This window comes from Calypte anna, chromosome 2, assembly GCF_003957555.1.
Source record: "Calypte anna isolate BGI_N300 chromosome 2, bCalAnn1_v1.p, whole genome shotgun sequence".
In the NCBI taxonomy this organism is placed as follows: Eukaryota; Metazoa; Chordata; class Aves; order Apodiformes; family Trochilidae; genus Calypte; species Calypte anna.
In genome coordinates, this window is record NC_044245.1 from 138,371,732 (window position 1) to 138,389,678 (window position 17,947).

Genomic DNA, 17,947 nt, shown 5'->3' on the forward strand with positions numbered 1-17,947 from the left:
AGGTTTGTGTTGCGGTTAATTACTGAATGTACAATAAATAATGAGGAAAAAAAGTGGTGGAACTCTAGATTTCATGCAACAAGTTTCAACCCTGGTTTTCCTTTCCATCAGAAACAGGTTAATCTGGTTGGGTGACAAAGCAACCAAAGCATTTTTACCTTCTTGCTCTTTCCTGCTCTTACCATTTTTAAAAAATTTATTTATTTATTTACAATGCTGCAGGGATGTGATATATGTGTGCTTCAGTTAGACTGCAACAGCCCAAAGACTTCATGTCCATGTCCCTGACTTTTCAAAGTCTGAAAGTCTCACTCAGATGTTCCCTGCCTCTCACCCCACTCATGCTACAGCACCTGTGATGAGTGCTGGTCATGAGATCTCCAGGCTTTTCCTTCCCTGGCATCTCCTGTGGACTTCAGTGCTCATCTGTCTCCAGACATCTGTGGTTGCAGCCTGCTGCCCCTCAGCAGGAGAGAGGCTGTGCTGCTGTGCAGGAGCCAGCAGCATTTACTTTGTGCAAAGCAGTTCGGCTAGAAAAGTGAGTTTGCTGCTTCTGTAGCCTTGAGCTCCAGCTGTATCCTGGCACAGGTGAACTAAAGTCATCTTCCCCCTTTCTGTGCCATCCCCTAGGACCATATATCAACCTGTTAGTGGTGGGAAACAGAGATGGTCTGTTAGGGCAGAAGGGAAGTTAAGAGAGGAGTTTGTAATTTGGAAAAAGGCAATTCTCCAAGACTGGTCCTAAAAAGATGATGCTGAGCTCAGGCTGTGACTTCGAGAAGATTTTGTCTCCCAACAGCAGCACCCAGTCCAAGAGAAGGAAGCAGCATGGTTCTTTTGGCTTCTGGAAGAGAAGAGCTGTCCTGGAGTCCCCCAGAACCTTTAGCACAGATTCTCTACCCACCTGTCCTCGTGGGAGCTGAAAGCTGATACTCCAAGCAGGAGGGATGTCCTGGTTCTCTGTGCCCCAGAGAACCATTGCTCTCCCATTACCATTGCAAGAGAAGAAAGAGGGAGCAGGCAGCCCCTTGTAGCTCTGCCCTGAGCAAAGGACTTGTTTGCCCACAACAATCTATAATACAAATTTAAGAGGGAAACGTTAAAAACATATTCTTTCTTTAGTGTAATGGGTCTCAGCTTTCCATTTACAGGAAGCATCTGCTCAAAACCTTCTCCTCTCCAGACTGAATAAGCCAAACTCTCTCAGTCTGTCTTCATAGGAGAGGTCCTCCAGCCCTCTGATCATCCTCATGACACTTTTCTGGACATGTAGTTAATTGTTAAATTATAGATTTCATTGGAAGTAAAACCATTGTACTTACAAATCACAGATAAAGTTGTTTCAAATGCTACTTTGAAAAACTGAACTCTAAGTGACATTGATTATATGACATTAAAGCATCCTTTGTTAGTCTCACCTGTTGCAGGACAGGCCCTAGGAGAGATGTTTCAGCACTTTTCCTATCTGCCTAGAAGATTCCTTAAACAAATTTTCCAGTTGAAATAGCTGTTGCTGGTTTTTCAGGGGCTTTTTTTTTTGTTATTGTTTGGTTTTATTTTCATTACATCAGTGTTTTCTTATGTATAAGCCCTGTCCTGCAGGCTCTGAAAGCCACTGTCCAGCTGCATGACCATGACGAAATCCTTGTTTGTATGCTAGTTCTGTATCCATTAATAGGCACAAAAACATTGACTTTATAAAGTACTTCAACTTTCATTAGTGAAAATTATGACATGAGCTAGATAGTGATGTTCCTTGATGTTCAGGGTAGAATCAAAGGGTGAGAAAGCCACAGAGGATGCAGAAACTTCTAGATGTAATTTCTTCCTCACCACCCAGCATTGTCAGACCCCATCCTCATTAGCTTTTCCACACTGTGCACACTCCTGCTGATGTAAAAAGGAATAGGCAGAGTCCTACCCTGCTTTTTCCTGTCTCACCCTATCCCATCCCATCCCATCCCATCCCATCCCATCCCATCCCATCCCATCCCATCCCGTCCTGTCCCGTCCAGTCCCATCCCATCCCGTCCTATCCTATCCTATCCCATCCTATCCTATCCTATCCTATCCTATCCTATCCTATCCTATCCTATCCACTCTATATAACTCTTACTGATGCTTCTGCACAAAAAGTCTACCTAGATTTGAACCTCTTTATGGCAGGAGATTTATGGTACATGACTAGTATATGTAACATAGTAATCAGATGTATTTTTATAGATTTAATACCACCCCACTCCAGAATTACAAATTGCATTTAGCATGGAACATCTTGAACACATTTCTGGCTGGGTGGAATAGGCTGAATCTTTTTTAATAATAGGGTCATGGTGAAGGTGAAATTTTGCATCTTTGTACAAGACATTTTGGTTTTTTGTTAGGTGATATTAGTAAGACTGTGCTGAAATGCTGTTAATAGAAAATACTGTTTCAAGAGTTGGGAGTTGTTTGGGTTTTTTTAAGTAATTGGGTTTTATTTGGTATTTATATAGTATAAATAATAATTAGCTTGTTAAAATGAGAGTAGCATTAGAAACTGGACAATGTGTTGAGCAAGTAGTAAATGGTCACAGCAGTTATTTAGCTAAGTACATTTCCTCTGGGCATCTGACATTAACACATATAATGAAACAAAATACAAGGGGGAGATGGGAGTGATTTTAGCAAAATACAGTTCTTCATGTTAATGCAAATACTGGATAACTTTCTTACTAGATTTGAACTGAGACAATGAGTGTCTGAAATCCAGCAGGAAGAACACACAGGAGGGTAGCTCTGGACCACTTCCCAGTTGCCTACAGCAGTGTTTCTCATTTTCTTTCCTGGGTGGCAATCCATTATTAAAGCATAAACAATAAAAGCATGATTGCTGTGCATTTACTATAAGAGTAAAAATGAAAAAAATGCATTAATGATAGCAGTGATAAGTTTGTGTAGTTGGAGTGTATGTTTGGCCAGAGAATACAAAATTCCTGAAGATATGGGAATGAAGGGGTTTTGACTCTCTAATGTTATTTTAAGGCTGGGATAGGATAAAAGTAGGGAAATGTGACTGGTGGAGTTGGGAGCAGTCTGGAAAACAATTCCAGCCACATGGGGTGGCCCCCATGGTGCTCAGTACCAGTGACCCAGGGCATTGGAGGAATCCTGGAGCACACTGGAAAGACCTGGAGCAGGTTTTGCATGGGAACATGCAGTGCATGCTGCTGAATGAAGATCCAGTGGTTAGCAGTCAAAAGACTGACTCCTGCTAATCTTTCACAGCTTTCCCCTGTTCTGGCTGAGGGTAGCAGCCACAGCTTACCAATAAACAGCATTACTTAGTTCAAAGAGCTTTTTAATTTTATTTTTTTTTACATTTTCTTCATTTAATATTGTATTTAAATTCCTTTCACTGACAGGAAGATCCTTGGGCTGGGGGCAGTAGTGAAATCAATGTAACAGGGTTTGTAACAACTAGACAGCCCCAGCCTCTCCAAAAAAAACCTAGACTTGCAGGTTTATATTTATGCATATGCATGTAGTTCAGCAGCTCTGAGGTTTCACACCCCACTGAAATTTGCAAGGCTTCTACCACCCCTGGTGAAGTGCAGGACAAGAATTTCTAGATGGAGATAATTGTACAACACTTAAGTCTTCAAAACTTGCACATCTGCACAGCAAATGTGCCACGTCTGTTGTCTCACAGAGAGGGTTTGTTTCTTTAAGAAATTCCTTAATTTTCTGGGGTCTTGGAATAGGGTAATGCTCACATAGAAATCCAGTTTCTTGGATGAGACGTTTGGCTTGCTATCCATATGGCACATGGAGTCACTATTGTGAGGCTCCTTGTGTCTTCTGCTGGGCTGGGTGGGACTCCCCAAATTGCCATCCCTCTCAGTTCCTGTAGTTCAGCTGGGTCAGGGTCCTATGGGACCTGCTATGGACCTCAAACTGTGAGTAAAACATCTCATAACTATCTTTACAAAGTGTAAAAGACTGACACAACCATTTCTGCATCTTCAGGAGCACTTTCTACTGAGTATTTAGAAGCAGCTCATCAGTGTTTAAGTTTCTCAATTCTGCAGTAGGTACTGCCTGAGGTACATGTCTCCAGCAGGGCCAGGTTCTCCATCCCAGATGCTAACACACTGACAGACCAAATCATGTCTTTAAAATGATCTTAGGACAACAGAAGCTCCTAGGAGAATTTCTAGGACTTCCCAAAACCCTCACTTGGAATCCCACTTAATTCTTCCTGCAAGATTTAAGCCAAGACTTTGCTGTGAGGGTGTCTCAGACAATCACTTGTGCACACTCAGATCAGTCCCTTGTGTCACCTCTGCAGTGACCAGCTGGGAGCTCTGCAACTACCTAGGGAACTAATATCTAAGTGTGCAGGTTGTGCACTCAGGCACAGCCCTGGTACCAACTGCACCTTTGCTATAACTCTAAGACAAGATTGAATATCTATACCTTAAATTCCATAAGGAGGGCTCAAGCGTTGCCTGTCACAGGCAGTAGCCACTTGTAAGTAGTCTGTGTTTAGTTCTCAAGCCTGTCTCAAGGCTGCAAATTTAATTCACATTCTTGTCACTGTACCAAGTGAATTCTGTTTGAACTCTGAAACCCAGATTTGGGTACAATAAACTGGCACTACATTTGGTCTCAGTGCATTGACATCATTGGATAAAATGTGTCAGCTTTTGTTGAGACACACTAATTGAGAAATGCAGAGGATTCACACTTCTCTTCTGATAATTTTCAGAAGGTTTTCCCAAAGAGAAAAAGTAAATTCAAGATTCATACTCATTTTCTTGAGGTACTTTCCTGGCTTCTTAGGAAGCTTTGTAGGGAACACCACTGATCAACACACAGGTGTATTAGAAGGGAATACAGGACCATAAATAAATATAATTCCCTTTTTCTGCTTTCCTAGCCCATAATACTTTCTCTTTTTTCCTGTACACCTTTGCAGACAGCAGGTTTTCCTGGGTTACCTGTGACCAAATTATCTCTAAATTGCTAAAGTGATGAGATAAGGAACTGGATGAGTGGATGACAAGGGAGGTGGAAAATAAGCTTGTCAGTGATCCGTGGCATGGAGGAGCTGGTATCTCAGGGACTGATACTGAGGCCAGTACTATTTAATGCCTTTAGTAATGGTGAAAATAATGGGCTGAAGTGCCCTTTCAGTGAATTTGTGGGTAAGCAGCTGACCTCTTGGAGGGTAGGGCTGCTATTCAGAGGGACCTGAGCAGGTCATGCTACTCATGAATGACTGCTACCCATGAAATTCAGCAAATACCACTGCAAATTCTTGCAACTGGACCAGGACAGCCAGTGCAGGCTGGAAGCCAAGTTGCCAAGGAGAAACTTTGCAGAAAAGACTTGGAGGGTCTGGTTGGACAGAGTGTCCAACAGTGACATACTGGTCTGTATTACAAAAAATTTAGCTACCAGGAGGGAAGTGAGTTTTCCTGCCTTTACTTAGCACTTTTAAGACAGAATTTGGAGTAGTGTAACCTGTTTGGGGCTCCCTGGTGCAAGAAAGACATTAAGAAACCAGAATAAATCCCACAGAGTATCACTGAGATGTTTTGAGGGCTGAAGCACATGTTGTAAGAGGAAAGGCTGAAAGAGCTGGGCTTGTTCAGCCTGGAGAAGGCTCAGGGGGTTCTTAATGCAGTTTACAGATAGCTATTAGTAAAGTGTAGAGAAGGCAGAGCCAGGCTTGTCTCAGGATGCTCAAAGAAGCAATGGACACAGTTTGAAATGTGAGAAATTGGTATCATTTCAATGAAGCAGCAATGTGAGGGGAAGAGTGGTGGTGGAAATCCTGCAAGTGTGTTCAAATATTAAAATAGGGATTAGAAAGACTGTGAATCTCCATCCTTGGAGGTGTTGCAGTATCAGCTAGACACTGATGGAATTGTGATGGCCCTAACCCTGCTCTTACCAGAAGGGTGGACTAGAGACCTCCAGAGGTTCTGTGATTTTTTGACTCTGAGTTATCCAAAGGGAAGGCAGGGTCAGCAAAACTCTGTGCTTTCCTGGTCACATCAGCCAGCTTGTGCTTTACAGACAGTAGGTCAGCACAATGCTCACTACTGCACATATCAGTTATGCCTGCCCCATTTTTAGCAAATGCTGGAAAATGAGTAAATGATAGATACAACCATGCTGACTGTCTATCAACACCACTTAGTCACCTGGGTCTAATCCACCTCCCACTGAAACCCATTGTAAAATACCCATCCATATGACAGGATTTAATACAGGTCCCATGGAAACAGGGGGATTAAAAAAAAAAAAAAAAAAAAAAGCTGCAGCATTAGAGGCAGAAGTCATGGTAGCTCAGTACAGAATTATCTCCTGCCCTCTCACAAGTCTCCATCACATACACAAGCTCTCATCCCCACACGTGCAACCTCCTTTGTGGTATCTGCAGTTCTGCTCTGTAAATCCTACACTGCTAAAATTAATTAAAACCAAGATGCATGTTTGCTGTCAATAAGGGAATGATACCCTGTTCATTACAGATAAAACTGCTTCAAATCTGCAAGGACACCATGGGAAAGCAGGAAGGTTGAGACTATAAAAGAAATGAAATGATCAAAGAATATTGGTTTCAACAACTACGTTTCTTCATGATACTCATAATTCAGGACACAGTGTAGCTAGTCAAGTGTGATTAACTTCTTCTGGGATCTAACAACTTTTTTTTTTTTTTTTTTTTTTTTTTTTTTTTTTTTTTTTTTTTTTTTTTGTAGCAAGAACCAGAGTACATAATATTCGTGGAAGAAAACCGATCAATGCAGAGGTGCCATTACCTGAAAGAACATGTTCTTTTGATTTTCCTCTGCTGCTGAACAAGTGTCTTTTGTTCTTTGAGTTGAAGAGCAATAGAAAGGGCTTTGAACAAATAACATAAAGAAGAAATAGGCCTTATATAATGTTCTCATCAGGAAAACTAAAGTTTAGGGAGGGGTTTGATTTATGCCCAAATCTCTGCAAGGAACTCAGCACAGAGGAGGGAAGAGCAGCAAACACAAACAATCAGACATTTGTTAGGTGATACGGGACCTGTGAGTACAGGAGAAGCTGCACTTTGATTCAGACAGCAGAGTAAAATAAACAGAGGGTGGCAGTGAAAGATGAATGGGAAGTTAATTCTCTTTGCATTTACAACATTTCAATGGTCATATTTTCTGAACAATGGTCCCTATTGATGCTACAAGTGCCTGCTTCTTGCTGAACAGACATGACACTATTTGAGCAGCTGTATTCTCTAATTGGAAAAGGGAAGTTTCCAAAAGTGATGAAAGGCTGTATCTCATCCGTGCTGAAATTCTTTGGAACCTAACTCATTCCTGTGCCTGATTTCTTTCCTTTTATTTCCGTTCTTAATTGGGATCTCTGGGAAGCTTTTTTTCTTTCAAGTGGCAGAGCAACTAGAGGCCAAACCTTAATAAGTTCAAATCTAATACTTCAGTATTTTATCACAGGCTAGTGCTTATCAGAATAATAAAATAAGCAGTAGTTTGTCTATGTTTGAAGGAGTTTACTGTTATGAGGGGGCCATTTAGATATACATCTCCTTTGCTTTTATAAACTGTGTCTCCATTAAGAGGATTTGCATGTCTACATGGTTTAACTCTACTGGCAAAATTCTTCTGGTGCATACAAGGTCCCTATACACTTTCTTATTTTGAGAAAGTACTTGGCCATGATAAAATACTCAGGAATTCAGGGGGGAAAAAAAAAATCCAACAGCCAACAAAGTCACTTATTACTCCTGTTATTAAAGGAATTTCTATACACAGATGTGATGCTTAGTCTTATGAATTCTTCATAGTCTCAAATGACATAACTCTGCTGGCAAAAACCTTAAATGCAGTCAAGGGAAACCTCTGTCCTGGACTTTGAGCCAGATTTAACAACATCTGTCTGTCCTAAAGGCCAATATTTACACCATTGGGCTACAAAAACAAATTTACATTAATGCTGTGAATCCTGCACATTTGCTTGCTAGCTGTGTGGACCCCAAGCTGCCTGATTTTCTAAATGTTTTGTGCTAAAACTGGACCCTCCCTAGCCACTGGGACATCAGGCTGCTGTAAGCAGGCCCAGGTGCTGGCTGACATCTGCAGAAAGTCTAGATAATTTCTAGTTTGGGATCTAAAAGTCAACTGTCAGAACTCAAGTCTCTTGCCTCATCTCTTCCTTTTGATGCAACCCAGCCCTCATTGATTTTGAAACCATTGCTTCTAATTTCTGGAGCCCACAGGGGCTTACATAAACTCCCTGGAATTTGGTCCCATCATCAGAGTTGAGATGGTGGTTTAACCCTTGGGGGACACAGCAGGGAAGCTTAGAAAGGATTGTCTTAAATATGGAAACATTGTTCTTGAATTATGTCAAAGCAAAAGAAATCCTCCCACCATCCCTTTCAGTTGACATTTCTCTGTCTGTCTCTTACAGATTTTCTGCACTGTGATGGTCCATGCCCTGCTCAGAATAACATCTTGTCTTTTCATCTCCTCTTCCTGAATATAGTCCACCTGTGTAGCTCCTCTGGAAAAGCACTATAGCAAGAGCAGAATGAGGGTTAAGGCTCCAAGAGGCCTGTCATACTCCTGAAGATGAAAAATGGAAAAATAAACAGAACAATTCTAAATTACCACCTTCACTGTGACTTTGTCATCATCTTTAGCGGGTAATATATTTTATACTGCTTTAGATTTTTAACACAATGAATGGTGGGTTCTCACAACAACCTAGGGATTAGTTACAGAGAAATTATCTCTGGACGAGATTGGAAGAAGTGATTTTGTAGCAGGAAGACACCTCCACAAACAGAAAAGATATTGCTTGGATTCCAATAGGTCTGAGATTGTGGGATAGTAATTTAATTTCCATGCTTTAATTTCTCCATCTTATTGAAACAGGAACACTGATATTCATCTGCCATGGAGGGCCAACCTGCTGTGGATGAGCACGGTAGTACAGGGCTTTTACAGTGGGAAGTGTGAACAAAAAATAAAATGAAAATTTACAAGATGAAAGATGGAAGATGCAGAAAGGCCAAGCAGCTCACTGAGGTCTGACCAGCAAAGCGTCTGCCAAGGCAGGATCAGAAAGTAGGAGCTGCCAGCTGCTGATCCCAGGGCAAAGAGCTGCTGGGTGAAAACATGGGCTTGGCAGAGCCTCCAGAGAAGAGAAGTACAGGTTTTTATACCTGGGTTTGATATTTTCTGGTATTATAACAGATTATGCTCTACCAAGCAGTGAAACCCTGGGCCTCATGGCTGGTGATCTTTTGCAGTAGTGGATGCCACAGTTAGCAAATGACTTTTGGTGAAGTGAAAGGAATTACCACTGGTTGACTTTTCTGTTGAGACACCTGTCTCATCACTATGTATATTGGTCAAAACAGTTACATGTTTCTTTTGCCCTTTTTGATACTTTTACAGTCCAGAAAATCCTGCAGCCCCAGAGTGATTAATAACATTTAACTAAATGCTTTGAAGGGGGTCATCTTTTGCAGTATTAATCCTGAACCAGCAAAGGCCCTAGATTTCACAAGGGACTGAAGAAAGGGAAGAGACAGACTGAAAGATAGGACAAAGAGTTTTATTAGTGGGCTTCTGCAAGCTGATGTCTGGATGGATTATGGAGGTGTTGGAGTCAGTTCCTGTGTCTCCACAAAGTCCCCTTGCAGCCCTAGCTCTGAGGCTTGGTTTTGGAGTGGGTTCTCTGGGTTTATTGCTAAGTCTGGTCAAGGCCAACCATGTCGACTGATCCCAAACACAGGTGCCTCTGATTCTTCTACTTGCATGACATGAAACTTCTTGGTCAAACCTCCCATTTATATTTTCATTTATTAATTTTTTCGTCCTTTCCCTTTTTTTCCCCCTCCCATCTCAGATCAGCCTCCACTCTTCATCTCATCTATGTGCCCTTTTCATTCTTTTCAAAAAAAGAAAAGCATTAGGCATGCGTCTTCTATAATGAATTCAGGGAACTGAAGGATATTGATTGACTAATCTGGAGTTTTGTACAGAGCTTTATATCGTAGTTTGTGCTGCAACAGCCTTAAACTGCTTCAGTGTCTATGTTGGATATATTCTCATTTTTTCTCCAAAATTCAAGTCAGCATTGAAATGAACTCATAGATGTAAAAGGCAGGTATGTGCTCTCCTGATTTCATGTCTGAGATTTCAGTACAGTTTTATCAGTCACTGGCATTTTGGTGATTTCCAAGTAGGTTTTTAGAAGCCGGTCTTTGGCCAGGGTTAATCGGGAGGCTCCCGGTGGCTACCAGCACTTGGACTGTTCACTTTTCATGGTCATTTCTCAAAAGAGACTTTTGTGTGTGGACACATAAGTGAGAAGGACTGCAGCCTGATCTCAGATACCGGGCGTGTTTAACCACAGCTCTAAATCATGTTGGTGACAAAATCAAACCTGTTCTGCATAGAAATAATAGAAGTTTGTGGACATTAAATTTTCCAGTTGGTAAAGGAATCAACACCCTGTATCTTAGGTGACAAAGGGCAGAGCTTGAATGTTCAGTTGACAAGCAGCTTACAGGCCTGAATGTGACTTTCTTGCATAAGCTATTAAAAAAGCCTTTGGTAGATAACAAATCTAAACACTGCTGCCTGTTTACAGAAAATAGAGGCTAAATTTTTTTCCAGTGAGATGTTCATCAGGAGATGAAGTTCTTCCTTCATTTCCAGATTGTTTTCTTTATGAACATTATTTGTTCTGTGTGGTCACTTCAAATATATTTCAGAGCAGAGATGACACAAATGACCTTTTAATACTTCTAGATTATATTCTGAAGATATAATGCAACATCTCAGGAAGCTCACGTTTTCCCATGTTCTGCAAAACATGGGAAATGAAATTATCTTTCTCCCAAAAGCCCAAGCACAGCTGATACTGATCTTTCACGAATTTACTCAGAACTTGATTTAACTGTTTTTCCTCAAACGGAAGAGTAGGAAGACAGTAATAGGAATGAAATGACATAATGCAACATCAGTTCTCTTTTTTCTCCTTCATCTCAACATGCAAAGTCTGATACGTGCTGAAATATATCCAGTCCTGAAAGAGAAAATGAGGATCAGGAAAAAAACCTAGGATGCTGAATGTCTGAATAGGAATATTGACAGTGATTGTGAATTTTACAAACTGTTTTATGTCTCAGTTTTCACTTCCAAAGCAAAGACAATGTTTTCACTGCTCCACAGATAGATCACTTCATTGATGAGTGGATATGCAGTTAAACTCATGCTAAAGCACTCAACCATAATACCTATAGCTCTTTAATTATGGAGATGAAGGATGGAAATCAAATATATGAATCAATCATTAAAAACTGCCTGTCATTTATTCTTCACTGTCTGGGAGCTAAAGCTTGAAGGGTCAGTCTTTACTCAACCAAAAAAACTCAGTGAGGACAATGTGGACTTTGCCAGACAGGGTCAAGTGGATGCAAATGAGTGTTTTTTTCTGAGTTAAGAAATAAAATATTTTGTTGTGGTTCAAATATTTCACTTCCCCTCAAAGCTGAAGAAAATTACATCAGTCAAACCTTGATACTTCAGGGAGTTTTTTCAGTGCAGTCACTGAGAGTGTCTGAACAAGGCACATGTAGCAATTTCCACAGGCAACAGGTCTCTTGTACTGCCAGCATTGTGCCTTCCTGCTTCTTCCCCCTCCCTGGTGAAGATCCCCTCTGCAGAGGAGATCCCAGCTTTGGAGAAAGGGTTTGACCTCTCAGCTGCCCCATTCTGTTCTGCAGGCTGGGGATGTTGTCTGCTTCAAGAGAAGATGTTCCTGTTGCTTAGGTGCTACTAGGTCTTACAAATAGAATTGTGCTTGCTACTCAGAGGCTTCATTAATAAATATGTATGAATTCAGTATAAAGTCAAGGCTTTGCTTCTGGAATGGTTATGTGTAATGTCAGAACTGAAGTGGCTTCAGTTTACCACATACTCCTTGTGCTTTCTTTTTCCACATACAGACCTGCCTGACAGCTTTTTCATGATATGAGCTAGTTCTGTGCCATGTGCAAATGTTTATGAAGGGCAGGAGCTGGCAATTGAAATATAATTTGTTCCCTAACCCAGTTATTTAGATTAGTTTTTTAATCTTAAACTGGAAGGAGTAAAGAAAGGTCATGCAATCAAAAACGACTATAAAACTGCTTTTAAATTGGATTTCTTGCACTAGTATGAATCAACCATGCTTTGTTCATTGCTGGCATTTGAGTTTATATGTTGTTCTGAAAGCATATTTTGTGTAGTTTTGTTTTTTTCTTTGTGCCATGTCAGCAGAACAGAACATTTCTAATAGCAAGCATGAAGATAAATGGTATCCAAATGTGCAGCCACAGATATAAGACGAAGGGCTCTGGCTCATTTTAGCTAACACTGGAGCTAACACTTCATCCTGGGTTACCTGAGCTCTTTTCTACTCCTCTGATACTACATGGGCTTCTTATTTTGCATGTTGGCCTTGCTCAAGAGGTAAGGGTAATTCAGCTTGAGCTACTGCACACACCAAACCTCAGGGGTAGATATTAAAATTATGCAATTAATGCACAAGTGGGCATTCAGCTTCAGCCTTACGCTTCCTTTATTTGGTCCCCACCAGTAACACTTCAGCTCCATCAAGACGACTGGCTGGTTACTATTTCCACACCATAAATTTGTACAGCACCAGCAGCAACAGTGGGGTTCCCTAAGGTGAGGGTGGTAAACTGAGACAGAAACCCAAGGAAGAAGGAGCTGAGGAAGGGCTGGATCTGGTGCAGGGTTGGAGCAGCAGCATGGCGCTGACCTATAAAGTAATCTGGAGAAGACAGGAGTGATCTGGTTCAAAGAGAGGGATGAATCCTGGAAAAGTATCCTGCTGTGGTCAGGGCTATACACAGTAAGCCTGCACATGGCCTGGTTCCTGATTGTGCCTGACTGTGGACCTTCCTTGGTGGCCTGGATGACAACGTGATTGTCACCAGTGGAGAGGGTGGTGGAATGCGTTGGTAGAACAGCTTCCATAGTTCAACTGCCCTGAAGGGATTGCTGATGAATTAATTGTAGTTTTTTCAAAACTTCAGCAGGACTGCAGTAAGATTATTGTTTTCCAGCTCCTCAGCAGCAGAGAAAATGCTAAGAAAACCTCTGGAGACATAAGGCAGTATTGCTGCTGGATAAGGATAATGTGGTTACCAGGCCATAATTATTTGTTTCAAGGCAAATTGCAGATGCTGTAATTATCACATCAGCTGATCATTCAGTTATTATTGTTTGCATTGCAGGAATGCCCAGAGGCCCAAGCTATGTTGAAACACCTATTTGCTATGAACTGAACATACTTTTTAGGGAGACTGTCCCAGCCTGGAAGAGCCTCTTCTGCACTCACAAAGCTGATCACACTGCACTGAAGCAAAGAGAAAATACATGGTTTACCCAACAGTGTAATTCTGGAAGTCCTAAGAGCAGACTCATCATTCAAGCAAGATGGAGACACAACACGTCTGATCTGACCAGATCATCTGATATTTTGGTTGTAAGTCTGGGAAGAAAATGTCCTATATGCTCAGAACAATTTACGTTAAATGGGGTGGAAGTGTCGACTTCAGTTGTTAAGAAAGCAGACTGATCATGGGAGGTTTAAAGATTTTTGAACACTTTTTAGCTAATGATCCCTTTAATTATTTATATGACTTAGTCTAAGTCATCTGAAATGAAAATATCACCACACTCATTTCAAGAAGAAAGGTTTCGTAATGCTGTGTAATATATATGGATTTAGGGCTCTCTGAATTAAATTTGAATCTGAGTGTAATTTCAAGCATGCAAAGTTACTAATCCATGCTTTGTCTATTAAAAAAAAAAAAAAGCAACAGTGAGGCAGGCTGATGCCCCAAGGACAGCTGGGGAATTCCACACATGCCTGTGTTCTGCAACCCCTGTCAAGGGAGCAAATATTAACACTGGTTTTGCAATACCTACAGGCAGAGCAAAGGGACACACTTTGAGCAGAACATAGGTGGTTTCATCAGGTACATTTCTGCCTTCAGTCTTTTTTTTTTTGACATTTCTGTTATTCCAGTTTCCTGATGTTATTTGTTACATTTAATTCTATTTTCCTGTAACAGTTTCATCCACAGAAAATCCTCTTGAAGAACAGCCCAGAGATTTTTCTCTTCCTTCTTATGCTTATTTTCCCCTACATCTGCTATGACATCATTTATATGAGTTACATCCGTATAATTTTATCTTTTATGTCAGACTTACAATGCCATAGTCAGGCTGTCAAAATAGCTAAATCCTGAGGATTTTATTCAGCCAGAATTTGCAGTGAATTATCTGCTATTTCTTCAATAAATTGAATGTTGTAAAATTTCGAGTAGGTAAGACAAAATAATATAAGTATAAAGATCATTAAAATGAATCACACTGTGTGACTTTTACAAGGTCAATGATGAACTGGTAGAAATCAAGGGTTCTTTATTTTGGGTTCACTTTTAAACCCTTCACCACACCTTTTTTTATATAGTTATAATATTTACTGTGAAAATTCATTTAATACTGAATTGAATAATTTCTTTAATTATTTCTCTGCATCTCAATGATAGATCCTGGAATCTTGTATCAAATATATAATTGTTTTACGTTTCCTGTTTATATATCTTCTGCAGTTTAAAGATCACTGGGCTACACTCATCTGTACTTTTTCTATCTTTCTGACCCATCTGTCCAACACCTATGGTTTGGATAGCCCTAAGTCCCACCTGGCACTCAGTGCTTGAGAGCTGACAACTTTGTGTAAAAAAAAAAAAAAAAAAAAGAAAGAAAAGGCAGGAGGATTTCCTTATATTCACCAAACCCTTGTAGCTATTGCTGCATATTTGAAGATTCTACCAGTGGGTAGGAATTGCTCAAGGACAAGATCCTGCAGTGCTCACAGGTGACAACTCACAGTTTTTGAAAAATGAGATTTTTTTCTCCACCCTTCCCCTGGCTTTCTCCTCCTCCTTGCTCCTCTTTCTGCATGTCTCTCTGAGCAAGAACTATTTGTTTAGCTTAATTCCATGAGCTGACAGTAGATAGGAATACTCATACCTCCACACCCCAAAAGTAATTAAGCAGAATAAAGGCAATTGCATATTTCTTTTTTCTTGGTCAGTCTCTGCCTGTTTCCCTGTTTTCATGAATTAGCTTATTGAACATTTCAATTTGTTTCTCAGCCCACCTCCCCCTCTGTTTAACTGGAGTTAGAAGAAGCAAAGTGTGAAGTTTCTCAGATGAGTTGCACTGCCAGACTGTTCACAGTAATTTTATTCAAAAGTCACTCTTCATAAAACGAGTGTGGTGTCATGTTGAGGTGGATCGGAAAAACGAGCCATGGGAAGGTATTATGGCTAACGTCACTGTTACTTCTGGTGTCTCTTTCTTTTACAAATTGGTGGCTGTTGGTGCTATCTGTCCGCAGCCTGAGATATTGGAGAGCAACACCCACTGTGGTTTTTCAGGAGAAATGGCTGATGATGGACCACGGTGTGAGCAGGCTCTTGGCTGCCCAAGACTGTAGGTGTAGACCCCACATCCATGAAGACTTAGGAGGCAAGCCTTTGAGATTAGTACTGTGGATACCATCTCTGAATTTCCCCTCAAATCTCATTCCTGTAGCCTCAGTTATTGAACTGGGTCCTAGTAGGTTGCTGAGAAGGTAGATTACTTGTAAAAAACAGTTGTAAATTACATGAGATTAGAAAAGCTTTATGAACATTGCTGGGTAAGTTCATCACACAAATGGTGTTTGGACTGATGAAGAAATGAACATAGGCACTAGGGGTTGATTTGTTGCTTTTTAATGTCTCTACACAAGGAGGTATTAGCAACAACATTAAAAGCCTGTCTGGGTCACAGATTTGATGAAACAGCAAATCCTTTAAGATCTGGGGTAAAATTCATCTCATATTGGCACATTAGATTGTCCCACTCCATGTCAGTGACACGAAATAGCTGGATTTCATCATTCATGTATCTCAGCATGTTTGGTAATAGGGGATATGTGCTGTCAAATGGCTTCCAGGCTGCACCCCTACTCTCGGGGATAGGAGCTGAGCTAAATTATAGTTTTGCCCACCACTAACAATTTCTCTTTAAGCACATATCCCCCCCCATAAGCAAATCTCCTGCTGTCAGGGTTGTGCAGTTCTAGAGGCTCTTTGGATACAGAAGAGGAAAAGGAGAAAGAAAAATAATGCAACAGGACAGAAATGGTACATCCTTTCCTGTCCTTTCTGGAGGGGAATTGTGAGATGATAGATAAGTTTTTAAAGGAAAAGAAAACTTCCCAGCAGTGTCATTGCTCTTGTACACAGTCTCGTGATGCCTTGCAGTTGGCCACCACTTCCCCAGTGGGTAGGGAACAAGTTGCAGAACAGGACTACGTGCTGCAAAGAGCTTGTCTGTCTGGTAGTGTGATCGGTTGTGTAATCTGTGGCTGTTTGCACAGGCACACTCTACCCACTGGTCTCTGCCTGCTCATTTGTTAGTGGGGATCATCAGACAGGGTTATTTCCCATCACGGGTCATCTCTGCTGACCCTCTGACTCATATGGCAGATGTAGAACTTTGGGAGATGACTTAATGGTTTAGACTGTGTAGGACTGATGGTTGGACTTGATGATCTTGATGGTCCTTTTCAACCATGATGATTCTATGATTCTGTATTTTTTATGCTGTATTTGAATCCACTGTGTGACACTACAATATCAAGGGTAGTCATTTTCTTTGGTACAAGAGGGATCCGCTCCAGCCAGCAGCCCAGCTATCATCAGTCTAAAGGGTTTTAAATGGATCATAATGAAGTCTCCAAGGTCCATGGGCTTCATATCTCAGACAGTTTGGCTATTCTGATGCTCATGTTCATTTCAGAGTGATGTTCATGAATGTTCATATTTTCATGATGTTCATTTCAGAGTGGCACCTCCAATCATCTGAGTGAGAACAAGATTGCTACATCCATTTTGTACCACTATATAAAGTCTGTCATGAGTAATGAGTGAGTTACAGAGGAAGATGATTCGTATGAGACCTTGGTGCTTAGAATTATGACCCATTTAAATACTTCAATGATTTAGGGTCTAGGCTTTTGGGGTATACTCTTCTGCAGAGTGTGAGGCAAAATGAAGGCCAGGTTGCAGTAAGCAGGGTAACCCATCTTGTGTTCAAATGCTGCTCCATTTTAACATATGCAAAAACCTAATTGGTGTTTCTTAAAAGTTTGTGCCTATGATTCCTGCAACACTGATTGATGATAAATTATAACCAAAATAGCCTATGAGTTTATGTGTAGATGCTTCCATAAAGGTCTGCTGAGCTAAGTTTCTGTGTGGCATGATGCTTTATTTGGCCATGGTAATCCCAGTGAGGCACACCCCTCATGTTTTCCCAGCAACTGTCCTTTCTTAGTTCTTACAGGAAAGGAAAGAGTTAAAACTTCCTCTTTACAGAACAGGACATAAAGAGAAGTAGTTTGAATATGGGCTTCAGTTTTCCTGTAAAGGAACAGGAAAGAGTAACAAGTTATCTTTCAACTGCAAGTGCTTTGTTTCCCTTGCAAATACTTTTGAGTCAAGGATTCTTTAGGTCCTTTGTAACAAGGAAAAGAACAGGCTGCCAGCAGGTGCTTATTTCTTTTGCACCCAGGTATTAGCCTGACAAACTGAGAAAGAGCTTGGGGGGAAGAAGCACCCAAGTGTTCTGACTGTTCCTTCATACTCTAGGACTTTGTTCATATTTTTGTTGTGAAAGCTGAGTGTATACTAAATTGAGGCACTTCATGCAACAATAACTAAACAATTCTACAGTTGTATAGGTCATCTAGGTGAAAAATTAAAGGAAATTTTAAAATGCCCATTGAAATTAAGTAATAC